Genomic DNA, 12,992 nt, shown 5'->3' with positions numbered 1-12,992 from the left:
GTAAACATCAATAATTCCAGCCTAAGGTGGAAAGCAAGAAATAGCCCTTGCAAGATAAAAATAGACGGAAGAAGAGGAGGCAGGGGAGGATAAGGCGGGGGAGGAGAGATCTCAGTTGCCTTCAGGGCTCAGGCTGTTAAAGTCAATCAGAGGTGGAAAAAAAAAAAATCTAGAAATGCCTGCCCCACCTGCAGGGGGCAGCAGTGAGCCATCTCCGGGCAATTGCTTTTGTTGGGGAACGGTAGCAGGGCCGGGATCACCGAGCCTTCTGACTTCTTTCTGGAGAAGCGGGAAATCCGGATTTTGTTGCCATCTTTTCCGATTTTTAAAAACAGAGCGCAAGTCAAACAAAAGGGCAACCAGTTTGCAACCCTGCTTTGAGCTTTGCAAGAAGAAATCAACTCCTTCCCAGGGAAGGCTTCACGGTTGGTGGGGGAGCCTGACCTCATTGAGGATGTGGTAAGAGTGATGTGTGACGTGTCAGGACCCTAGAGGGAATCCATTTCATTTCTCAGATCATTAAGCCGAGGCCCAGGGGACTGGTTCCTTTGGGCTGCCAGTTAACAGGGAATGGGAAAAGGGGCAAGAGTTCTGAGGGGTAGGTTGAGGACAAGCTGCAGAGAGCCTTGAATGCCAGGCTAAGGCATCTAGATCCAAATAAGCGTGGATGCCCCAGAGCTAACACATCGGGGCGCTTACTGGGTGCCAGGCTTCAGGCACCCCCTCGCGGGATCTTCGCGGGGCAACGACTGTCTTGCCCCATTCTGCAGACGAGAAAACTGAAGCCCGAGAACGTGGAAGACCCGTGCCAGGCTCCCATGGCCAGAAAATGGCAGAGGGGCTCCTCACACCTAGGCCTCGCCGCCCCCAAGGCGTGCGCGCCCGACCACGGGTTACACCGCCGGCGAAACGGAGAGCCAACGGGTTTTCAAAAAGGCCTTCCGCCGCCTACCCGTATTTTTTAAAGCCTCTAACCCATTTACTCCCAGGGCCCTGTTTTGTTTTATTGACTTGAAGATTAGGTTTCCACGTTTCTGGAGGACTCTCTCCCCGCCCCTTTTTAAACACAGCTGTCTTTGAGGGTGGGGAGGAGGAGTGTTTTAAACAGGAGTTGTTTAACTAATTGCCAATTATCTCTGAATAGGGTATGGTTTCCAACAGCTGTAAGGGATTTTGGTCCCCATCCATTGCCTACCGTTGCTGTACTTGGAGTGTGTTGAGATATTGTTGGCCTCTGGCTTCAAAGAGACGACCCAGTGCCTCACCGCACCCCCCCCCCCACTCCGCCCGCCTCCCCCATTCCTGCAGACTGTCTCAGCCCCGGTTTGTACCGGCTGGCTGGCTTGGGAGGCCCTGACTGCTCCCGACTGTAAGAACATGTGCAGAGATTCTCCCTCTCCTTCTCCTCCTGAGTGTGAGTGGCTTGGTACCTGTCGGGGCAGAATTCTCCCCCAGGACTCAGGGCCTGGGCTGTCATTTTTTTCAGTCTGTGTTAGCATTTCCCTGAATGCCAAAGGGTTCTTGCCCAACTATGACGCCAGACTTCACCTCCTGCCTCTACCCCATCCAGTAGGAGGCTCAAAAAAAAAAAAAAAAAAAACAAAACCCAAAAACCGAAAAACGTGAATACGAAACGCCAGAAGACCCCAATGCAGATGGGTGACGTTAATTGTCCCTTCTGGCTCTGTCTGCTGGATTCCTGGGAACAGGCCGAGGGGCAAACCTTTGTAAATGTTAATCTCCTTATGCTTAAGATATCACACTGTCTTTGATGTTCCCAAACATGTTGACTCCTATCTTGTTGGAGGGTGTGTGGCCCAGACAGGCCAAATGCTTGTTTTGTCTTTCGTTTTCCTCCAGGAGGGCTCCGTGATAGTATGTTCACCTCCAGCTGAAATCTGAACAAGTCCCTCTTCAAAGACAGGTTGGGGTGGAGGGGTGGGCAAGATTCGGTGACACTTGGGGCCACTACACCCCCATCCCCAGAAACCAAACTCACTTTCTCACCCAAGACCCGCTGGATTGGAGTGGGTGGCCCTGTCCGTTATAAACTCCTCCCACCGAATAGAAAGGAGAAAGAAGAATCGATTTTTGAAAATCCATTCATTTCTGTACAGTTAGGGCCATGCTAGTCGCTGTAACGAATAAAACCAGAAATGTATAACGGCTCAGATACAATGGAAGTTTATTTATTCCTGACGTCACGTCCAAAATGGATGCTCCTGGTCGAAGGTGGCTTTTCCTCCAAAAGATGACTCAGGAATCCGCAGATTCCTTGTCTTGAGGTGCTTTTATTTTCCAAGGTTCTTGGTTTCCAAGGTTCTTGGTTCCCAAGGTTCTTGGTTCCCAAGGTGGTTGTGTTCATCCGCAACAAGCTGTGAAAGGAGAAAGAGAGGGCGGGGAGGGCACAGTCACTTCTTAACAACGAGCTCTCGGAGGTATCGCTTCCTATCAGAGTCCGTGAACAAGAACTCGGCAGGTGACGCCGCCTAGAGGCCGGGCTGGGAAATGTAGTTCCGGCTTGTGGCTGCCGCCAGGGACCGCCTAGACCAGGGAAATGGAAGCGTGGATCTGGGGGCGGAGGGGGACAATCAACCTCTCTGCCACATCCTTGAGCTGTGAGGAGACAGCGGGCATCTAGGCTGAGTTGGAGACAGAAGGTACAGATTTGGCTTTCAGAGTCTGGCTGTGTCCTTTTGGGCGAACCCTTTTACCTCTGAGAGGCTCAGTGGCCTAATCTGCAAAATGGAGCTAAGGCAGAATGGGAAGGGATCGTCAGCGTGACCGTGTCAGAGGCTATCGAACATTCCACCTGCAGTTGCCCAGTAAGTTTGGATATAACAGTATTCTCGGGACAATGTGACGGAGTTGATAATGTACATGGATTTCAACTTGCCCTGGGGGGGGGGGGGGGGCGATATTGAAGGAGCTAGCAACACTGGACCCGGATTCGTGTATGGCGGCCATCGGCTAGACCTGAATGTTGAAGAGGCATCCTACAGTCCCCACCCCTCCTGTGGGGTCCGCTTTGCTCATTTCCGCGCTGTCTGGCCCCTGTTGGCAGGTGAGTTTGAGACTCCTGAGCAATGCGAGCGTCGTGCATGCCGATGCCGATGATCACGCTCGAGCTGCAGGAATGTTTTCCTCCCACTCTCCTGCTTCCCAAAGAACGAAGGCATTGCCAAGCCTCCTCCACCCCGGCTACAGGATCTTGTGCCTTGGCCTAATTAACCGATCGGCTCTAGAAATGGCTTATGAAACAACGAGGGCCAACGTATATAATTTTTTCTTAATTGTTGACGTTTTAAATCGTGGCAGAGCGTTATGCGATGAATACCACAGCGCAAACTTCAGGGGTTTGTCAGTTTTCGTAATATAATGAAGGGAGAAGGCCTGCTTCAGAGCCGTGTGAGGTCAGTAATATGATTAGGAGGCTGGCCTGCTGAGGCCAGCGCCAGGGAGGATGGCTGGCTGACTGCTGTAATTGATTGGTGCTGGCACTGAGGCCAGGGGGCAGGGCTTTCTTGGGGCCGGCTGGTTATCTCCCGCCAATGTCCACTTGGATGTCACCGGGAAGGCAGTAGACGAACAATCATGGAAACCTTTACAGGTCTGTTGACAGAAGGTAAGTTAAGAAATAGAGTTATGTAAGACTGCCGGGCGGAGCAGGGCAGCAGTGGAAGGGAGAGAGAAAGAGGGAGGGAGCTGGGCGGGGAAGAGAAGGAGAATAGTTCTGAGTATACTGGCTGGGATACGCCAAGGTACGCTGTTACAACAAATGACCCCCAAATCTCAACGGGTGGAATCAACAAAGGTTTATTTCTTGCTCACGGTACAGATCCATCGAGGGTCAGCAGGGCTCTCTGCTCCACATTGTCCTCAGTCTGGGACCCAGGCTGATGGAGCCTCCGCCATCTGGGACGTCATCATGGGAAGGAAAGAGAGAGAGAATGGTAAATCATGCACTGACTTTTCAGGAACCCCACCTAGAAGTGAGACGCATCGCTTCTCTGCACGTTTCGTTGGCCAAGGCAACCTTGCGCCACACCTCGCTCAGAATGCCCGGAACGAGCGCAATCCTACCGCCTGCCCAGGAGGAAAACTGGAGAGTCTGTGAACAGCCTCCTCTGAAGGGTAGCTCTCAGAGTTTCGGGAAGTCTGAGTCTGGAAAAGATGTGTACTAGTTGGGTTGCATGGTTGGGTCCCCTATGGCAACTGCTTTGGGTTGCACTGAAGGTGAAATTCAAACTACGTAGGAGGGAATTGAAGTCACAAACCCCCAAATCCAGCAGTAGGTCTGTTTGCCTTCAGGCAAAGCTTAATCCAAGGGCTCACAGTCTCTAAAGTCTGTTCGCTTTCCATCTCCCAGCTCCGTTCCCTTCCACGTGGACTCTGTTCTCGGGTGTCATGGTACCAGGGTTCAAGTCCAATGGGAAAAGAGTGCTTCTGCCTCGCTTCCATTTTAGTATTTAATCCTAGGCCTCAATCTCGTTGGACCACACTGGGTCATGGGCACACAGCTGAACCAGTCACTGTATCCAGGGGGATGGAATGTTTGGAATGACCCACATCCTATGGCCAGCCCGGGAACGAGACTCGGATTCACTTCATCAGAATTGTATGGACCGAGGGGAGGGGTGGGGTGGTTCGTGAGGAAAACTCAGGATGCTGGGCTAGAATGGGTGTTCAAAGACATAAACAAATGAAACAATACGCGCCCACTGCAGGATGTGGAGATGCCCCCACCCGGTGGTTTTCCAAATGGTTTGTAGACGCGCTTCACGCACTGCCTATGAAGGCTCGGATGGGGTTCCTGCGCTCTGTTCATTTCCCTTTCAATCCAAGCAATTGTGCTTTATTTGCTATAGATATTAGGATTCCACCTAAAACTGTGTTTAGAGCCAAAATAAGAGGGCTTCTGCTTAAAAGGGGGGAGGAGAGGAGATCAAACATTACTGCTTTTTGATCCCACCTCCTCATTTTAGAAGAGACGGAGATCCAGAAAGATTAGATTTCTCCTCATGTCTCATTGGCCAGAACTAGTCACATGGGCACCTAGCCGCGAGGGATGCTGGGAAAGTAAGCATCTAGCAAAGGGGAATGAGATGACCGCAACCGGCCTAGTCATAAATGGCTTATCCCCTAAGGCTGGGCACATTGCCACCCCCAAACAAAGTCGGGGTTCCTTCAGGAAAAAAGAAGGAAGGAAATGGTCCTCAAGGAGCTGTCAGCTGTGGAGGCATGAGCCTGATCTCACTGACAATTCCTTCAGGCTACAGCTGACCCATGTGCCTCTGTTTATTCCTTCACTGATCTATGAAATTTGCCTGCAATTGTCTCCTTCATTTCTCCCCCCAAATCCTACGAGATGATGAATCATACATTGACTTTTAAAGTGTCCACCCAGGGGCACCCGGCTGGCTCAGCCAGTAGGGTGTGGGGCTCTTGATCTCAGGGCAGTGAGTTCGAGCCACACATTGGGAATAGACTTGACTTTACAAAAGCAACAGGCGCATCTAGGTGGCTCAACTGGTTAAGCGACCGACTCTTGGTTTCGGCTCAGGTCGTGATCTCACAGTTTGTGAGTTCGAGCCCCACATCGGGCTCTCACTGACAGCACAGAGCCTGCTTAGGATTCTCTCTCTCCCTCTCCCTCTCCCTCCCTCTCTCTCTCAACATAAATAAATAAACTTTTAAAAACAATTAACAAATTAAAAATAAATAAAGTGTCCACCTGCAATGGACTTATCACTGATTGCGTCCCTTTTACAGATGGACAAACTGACCTGTAGAAATGAATTGCATCCTCAAGGTCACACAGCTAGTATATTTTGCTGACCCTTTACCATATGCCTTTAGAGTGCTGAGGGAGGAGAGAGCTTCAAACACAGACCTTTTACTACATAGGGATTGACTATAGAAAGGTGGGGACAGAGTGAGGATGTGGGCACGCCAGGCAGAAGGAACAGCATGTGCAAAGGCCCAGTGGCCAAACAGTGCATAGAAATGGAAAACAGTTTTACAGGTTTAGAGTATAAAGTCTGAAGGAGCGTCGTACTTAGGAGTTTGAGCCTCGTGTGAGGCCCCTAGAGAGCCACCAAATATTTTAGGTGGGGAATTATATCATCCCATATGCAATCTATCTTCAGTGGGGGAAGATCAACTAACTGTAGGACCAGGACGAGAGCCGGGGGGCCTTTGGGAGGTGGCAGTGATCAGTGGCCTGGACCACAGCGCTGGTGGCAGAAATGAAGGGAAGTAGAGATTCAAGGGAACAACCGGAGATGTGGAATCCCAAATCTGAATCCAGATTTGCTAACTGGAGGTGACAATTTGGAGAAGTTGGGAAAAGCTGAGGCTGCGTCACAGCTTTCTAGATGGTGGTGCCATTTACGCGGGTGGGGCAGGTGGGAGGTAAACAGGGAGGACTGGAACCCAGGCGGCCTGGAACCCAGGCGCGCATTCTTAATCACGACGTGCTCCGGACTCGGGACTCAGGATTGGGCCAGGGGCCTTCAGGGAACCCTGATCAAAGTGAGGAAACCTCTCTCACTGGATACGGGGACGCTGGACTTCCCAAGCCGTCATGCAGCCAGCTCTGGACCCTGCCTCAGAGCCACCAGGGGCCCTTGCCCCTCCCTTCCACCCAAGGTAAGGCACCTGAGCCCTCAGGCTGGCCTCAGAACAGATTACCAGGGGGCCTGATATATAGAAATCCTGATAGAACTCTGGGGTGCGCTTTATTGCTTTCTTGGTCTGTATTCCCAGCATCTCACTTGCCCGCTCTCAGCCCCATAACCCTGAAGCTAAGCCTCTGTGCCCCGCACAGTACTGTATGGAAAGGGTACGAGGATAAATGATTTAAACGCTTGACAAATTCATCTTAAAACCTCTGTTGAAGAATAAATAGCCCCAAATAGCTACGTCAGATGGTTTCAAAAAAGGAAAAACCAAGAGTCAGGACACTGCAAAGCCATAGTAAGACCAAGGGCACAGTACTTGCTTAAGACAAATAGACCACGAGGGGCGCCTGGGTGGCTCAGTCGGTTAAGCAGCCGACTTCGGCTCAGGTCATGACCTCGCGGTCCGTGAGTTCGAGCCCCGCGTCGGGCTCTGTGCGGACAGCTCAGAGCCTGGAGCCTGTTTCGGATTCTGTGTCTCCCTCTCTCTCTGGCCCTCCCCCGTTCATGCTCTGTCTCTGTCTCAAAAATAAATAAACGTTAAAAAAAAATTAAAAAAAAAAGACAAATAGACCACGAGAGACTAGACCCACTCCGTGTTTACGGAAACATACGTGCAAGATGAAAAGCCAGCCAGCTCAAAGCTCACAGAAGTGTGGGCTTTCTGGAATTGCGTAGGTGACTAACGAACATGTCGGTCTTATAGGCAGTGCTAGAATGAGTGACTTCCTAAAACACCCTGCAGACAGGCTCCCACTTATTCCAGCCAGACTCCTTCCGGGACACAGATACCATCATCATTACTTTACTGTGGGGCAACTCAGGCTCTGAGAAGTTAAGACCTTTGCCCACGGTCACACAGCTAGGGCATGGCAGAGGTGGGAGGCCAACCCAGCTTTCTCTAAGCCCAGAGCCAATACGCTCTGCTGTCTCTTCCTCAGCAACAGCCTCACGTGGACAGAAAGTAGTATGGGCTGGAGCCATTGAGAGAGCCTAGAAGCTTCTAGAAGCCCTGGAGCTCAATCTCTGAAGCATGAGTGGATTTAGGCAGGTGACCGGGATGGATTGTTCTGAGCCAAAGAAACCAGCCAGGAAAAGGGCTTGGGGAAGTGAGGGTTCATTTAGCCAGTGGGACCACAGCACAGGATACTCGTGATGGGTCTTGGGAGATGGAGCCCACACAGAAGAGAGGGTTCAGACTGATGAAGAGTCCCAAATGACAGAGAGGAGATGAGACTTTTGAAGTCGCTCTCCTGCTCTACAACCTTCTGTAGCTCCCCTGGCTACGGTCTCTTGGCTAAGAAGGGAAGAGTATGCAGATGTGGGGAAAGACTGGAGACAGAGAGAGACCTACTAGACGTCACAGTCCAGGAGGGAGAGCACACGGTGTGCAGGGGAACGAGAAAGGAAGAGCGTGCATTTTGGGACAGGATTTTGTGTGAAGTCCCCTACCCCCCCCCCCACTGGCATCCTACTACCCTCATCAAATTAAGGGTCACCGCTTCCCTGCAGCAACAGACAACATTTCAAGTTTAGCGATGAGCAGGTGCCTTCTTCTACCCACAGAAGTGAGCCGTGGATAGCCGGGAAAACATCTACTGCCTAAAGCAGCAAAAAAGCAGCCAACAACTCCCTCCCGGTTCCATCTCAACTCCCTCCTGGTTCCATCTAGCCAAGGAAAATAAGGGTCAGGCACTCCTGGGGGCTCGTATCGCACTTTGACACCTGCTCAGGCAAATAAACCTTTCAATGCCTTAGTGTCTTCATCTGTAAAATGGGGATAATAACAGTACCCATTCCATAGGTTTGGTGAGGCTCCCCCGAGATCACGTATGTAAAACCTTTAGCATAATAACTGGCGTATACTAGGAGCTCAGTAAGGTAGCTATTATTGTTGATAACAAAATAATTGTTTAGGGAATATGTTAGCCTCTCAACCATGTGATTAGCGGCTTTCAGCAAAAGAGTTGGTGTCAAAATCTCAAACATCATGTATTTTATAGCCCTTCTCCTGCAAGGTGGGGGGACGGGCCTTACGACTTAAAAAAAAAAAAAAATATGTCAGAAGATGAAACGCATTCCATTCCATTCCATTCAAGAAGCTATGAATTGTCATTCTTCCTGCCGTGGAGATTGCTAATTATAAATGGATGGGGAGATAGATGGACAGAGAGTGAATCACGAAAGCTAAATATGCTTTCTCTCTTTGAAGTACTGATTGCTATAAAAAAAAAAAAAAGGAAGGAAGTTTACAGAGAGAAAAAAATAAAAAAATAAAAATAAATTAAAAAAGTAAAGAGAGAAAGAAAGAAAGAAAGAAAGAAAGAAAATGGAAGGAAAACCAGCTCCCCCTCCGCAGCCTCTGCTTGTGTGACAGAGGTCCAGTGTCACCTCTACGAGTTTTTCATTACTCAGCGGTTTTTGGAATGAGTGATTGATGTAATTAAGGTTATTGGTAAAGAAAGACTCAGTTACCAAAGACGAGATGAGTCAGCAGAAAGTTTAAGTAATGAAATAATGTTCCGAGGAGCGATTCTTAAAATAAGGTGGTTTTTTTTTTTTTTTTTTCTTTTTCCTCCTTAACTCTAGACATCTTAACCATTGCTGGGCAGCAAAAAGAGGGGAAGCAGTTAAGCCGTGGGAAAACCACACCCCGCGATTTTAGAAATTCCCAGGTGGAGTCACTTGCCATTAAAAGACACCATATTTATTGAGTAATGTGAGGTGAAGGTTACGTTCATGGAGCGTCAACCATGTGCTTCGGTGAGCTTGGCCCACATGATCTCATTTAACCCCCGCCTCTGAGGTAGATTCTGCTGTTATCCCTGTTTTAGAGGCGACGGCACTGAATTTCAGAGAGGTTCAGAACGTTTCACAGGGTTGCACAGCAGGCAAACGGCACGGAAGGCAACGGAGGCCAGGCAGGCTGGCCCCGGAGCGCCCCCCCCCGTTCAATCACCACCGCACCTCCTGAGCCTCGCTGTTTAGATTTCTCAGCCGTTTAACCCGTTACACTCAAGGTAACGGAGCGCCGCCAGGATCTGAACTCACATCTGGCTGGCCCCAGAGCTGTTTCAAAATTCCCACGTGTGTGGGAAAGTGCAAACCAGCGCGTGGGCATGGGATCCACTCATCTGTTTTCATTTCCACTAACATGGAATACTCTGGACACACGAGGCTTTAGGCTCTAGGTGGGTGCTATGAAGGGGACTGGGGCCGGGGCAGGGGAGGTGGGGGGACCGTCAGGATCATATGTGATAGTCCGTGCAACAGATGATGAAGGCTCAGACCAGAGCAGTAGACAGGAGGCAGTTGAATGAGATCCCCTGGAAGGATCTATTGGACCTGGGGAGGGAGGGCATAAGAGGAAAGAGAGGTGTGTTGGGTAAGTCCTTCCAAGGAGGGAAGGGGAGAGGGGAGGGTCGGCCCGGTGAGCAAGCTGTGCTGAGGGTCCTCCCCCCCCACACCGGGAGAAAAAGGGGGAGGGGCGAAATGTGGTGGGGAGCCTCGCCTTTGAGTGACAGTACAGCGAGGTCCCAACAGTCCCCCACTTAGCAGCAGTAAACGGGGTTACTGTGTGTCACCGTGGGTGGCTTCAGGAAAGAGGAGAGTGGGATGGGAGCCTCCCACTTGAGAGCAGCTGGAGAAAAAGGGCACGTTGGGACTGCTAGGGGCAGGAACTTGTCAAAGAGGGGCGGCATCTACCCCCCTCAAGTCCACCGACCCCCACAACTTTGTTCAAAGCTGGAGGGCCCGGCCCCCTCTTCTTTCCCTGAAGAAGGAAAGAAGGTCCAGAGTCTTTTGTGGTATGGGAGGGTATAGTGGGTTGTTGGCCTTGGCCATTCACCACCCCCCAAAAAGAGTGACCCACGCTCAAGAGAAAAGGGGCTTAGGCCTTGCAGTTCCGGTGGCTTAGAAGGAAACGGTTCAGCAGGTTTGCAAACATCCTCCAGGTTTTGGTCTCGCCTCCTCCAAAGCAGGGGTGGAGATGTGGGTGGCAGCCCAAGGGATTTATTAAGAAAGGAGCACGGGGAGGGAGAGGGGGGAGGGGGGGAAGCAGGGTGGGCACGGGGAGGTAGCCATCCCTGGTTCTGTCACCAACCAGCTTCGTGAGCTCGAGCATGCTGAACAAGTCAGGGCCTCCGTTCTATAAAATGAACACTTAGAATTTTCCAAAGGGCGGTAAGCCCATCTCTGGGGCCATGCGAGATGACGTTAGTTAGGGCGACGCGACGCTCGTGTGGCCCACATCACTTTGAAGGCAGCCCGCAAAGGAGTCGCGTGGGGTTGGGGGAGCCCCTGGGAGCAGCCCGAGAGCCTGAGAGATGCTGGTCACCTTCAAAGCCCAGGGGACCAAGGACTTCATTGAATGAATTCGCTTTTTATAATTGTCTTCTGTCGATGGCAAATGACACTTGTTTTTCCATTACAGCGGTGGTATAAATATTCCTCTCAAAATAAGTCAGTGGAGACAGAACCCAAAGGAAGTTATTACATTCACAGTAGTTGCAAGTGTCAGAGGTTATGACAAGGGCTGGAGGGTGGGAGCACCGAGGGTTTTGAGGAGCACTGGGCAAAAGCAAGGGCTCATTCCTTACAGACCCAAGTCCTGTGGAACCTTCTCAGACATCCCTTCTACCTGGTCTAGGACCTGTCAAGTGTTTACCAGATTAGAAGGGAAAATTAAAAAGGAAAAAGAAAGGAAGGGGGAAAAAAAAAATCTGGAGAGAAAAACAACTCCACCGACCAAAATAAACCAGGCCAATGGTTTTTCTACCGCACTCTTCAGGAGAGCGGAGAGGTGGTGTTTATTCTAAATGAGCCCTTTTCTCCAAGTTGCCACTAATCCGCGCTTTTATGTGATCCAGGAAAATCGGTCCTCGACGGCCAATGAACGTCTCTGCACGTATGAGTATTTGGAGAAGAGTCACCTATTACCACAGGGTTGGGATTTAGAAGGTGGATACAAATAGAGAGCAAACAAAACTAACAAACAAACAAAAAAACCTCGTGGTTTGGGATCTAAAAAAAAAAGTCTCAGAAATGACAACTATGCGGTGAGTCTGATGTCAAACCGAGTTAGCTGGGAAGGTGTCTGGGATGCTATGGAACTGTGAGGGTATTTGGAATCTAGGGCTAACAGATGTCTCACTCTGCTTGAAAGATGTCAAGACGCTGTTCTTAGGGGCCTGTGGGTTCCCTTGGGGACAAAGCCACTGGTAGTTTTACAGAAAAAGAAAAAAAAATGCCCCCGCTGACGACCATATATCTACTACAAGGAATCAAGAAAAGAATTGAAAACAAACAAACAAGAGGCAGTCAAGCTGAGACATAAGGAAAGAGAGAAGGAAGGAAGGAAGGAATGCAAAAATAAACGCGCGAAAGATCCACGAGATTCAGGGCCTTGCCCCCCACTCAAAAATCTCTATTTGATAGAAGTTGGTCTGTAAACCTATGGGCACGGGAACATACATTTTTGCTTGAATTATCTGGATAATGGTGGGCGGGCAGAGTCACTTCCAACAGAAGAAACGAGCAAATCTTTTCAGATAGCAATTATTTAGGGAAGAAAACCTTCCTCGGTGGTGGTGGTGGGGGGGCAGCAGTCTTAGGTCCTCCTTGTCGTTGAGTGTCTGGGAGAGAGAGCACATTCCTAGCTTCTCCCTCATCCTTACTTCACAAAGGGAGTCCCGAAGAGGCAGCCGTCCTCCAGCAGCATCGGAGGAGGGCTAAGATGTTTCCTGGCCCAGCCTAAAAATATCTCCCTTGACAGCCTGTCACCGTGTCTGAGATTGCACCATTATAAATTCGTTCCTCTCTGTTAAGGCATTTTGTTTCCAGTTCTCTGTTAAAATACAGATATCCCAGAGAATTTAGCTCGGGCGAGGCACCGACAGAACACCGCCTACATGTGAAACGACCTGGATTTCCAGCTCGGTGCTGCCTGGAAACTCACCTTGTGAGCTTGGGCGAGTCGTTTTCACTCTCCGAACCTCAGTGTCTCCACTGATAGAAAAAAAAAAAAAAAAGAACAAGAAAAAAGACAGAAATAAAAGGGGAGAGGTGGTGGTCAGAGAACTCGGAAGTGTCTGCTTTCTGGAAGGAGGGTCTGTTCATTTTAGGATTTGCCCTCGACTCTGCGCTTTGCCACTGTCCCCTAGAGCCGTTCCTTTGGGTCAAAACGCTTGGAAGTCAGGTCGAATAGTGTCCACTTTCCCCCTCTCTAAAAAAAAAAAAAAAAAAAAAAAAAAAATCCCTGTTCCTCTCTTATATACGACGTCTCAGCAAATGGCATCCCCAAGCTTCTGGGGG

Source organism: Panthera tigris, chromosome E2, assembly GCF_018350195.1.
Source record: "Panthera tigris isolate Pti1 chromosome E2, P.tigris_Pti1_mat1.1, whole genome shotgun sequence".
Lineage (NCBI taxonomy): Eukaryota > Metazoa > Chordata > Mammalia > Carnivora > Felidae > Panthera > Panthera tigris.
The sequence above is the reverse complement of the archived record's forward strand: the minus strand, read 5'-3'. Positions refer to the sequence as shown.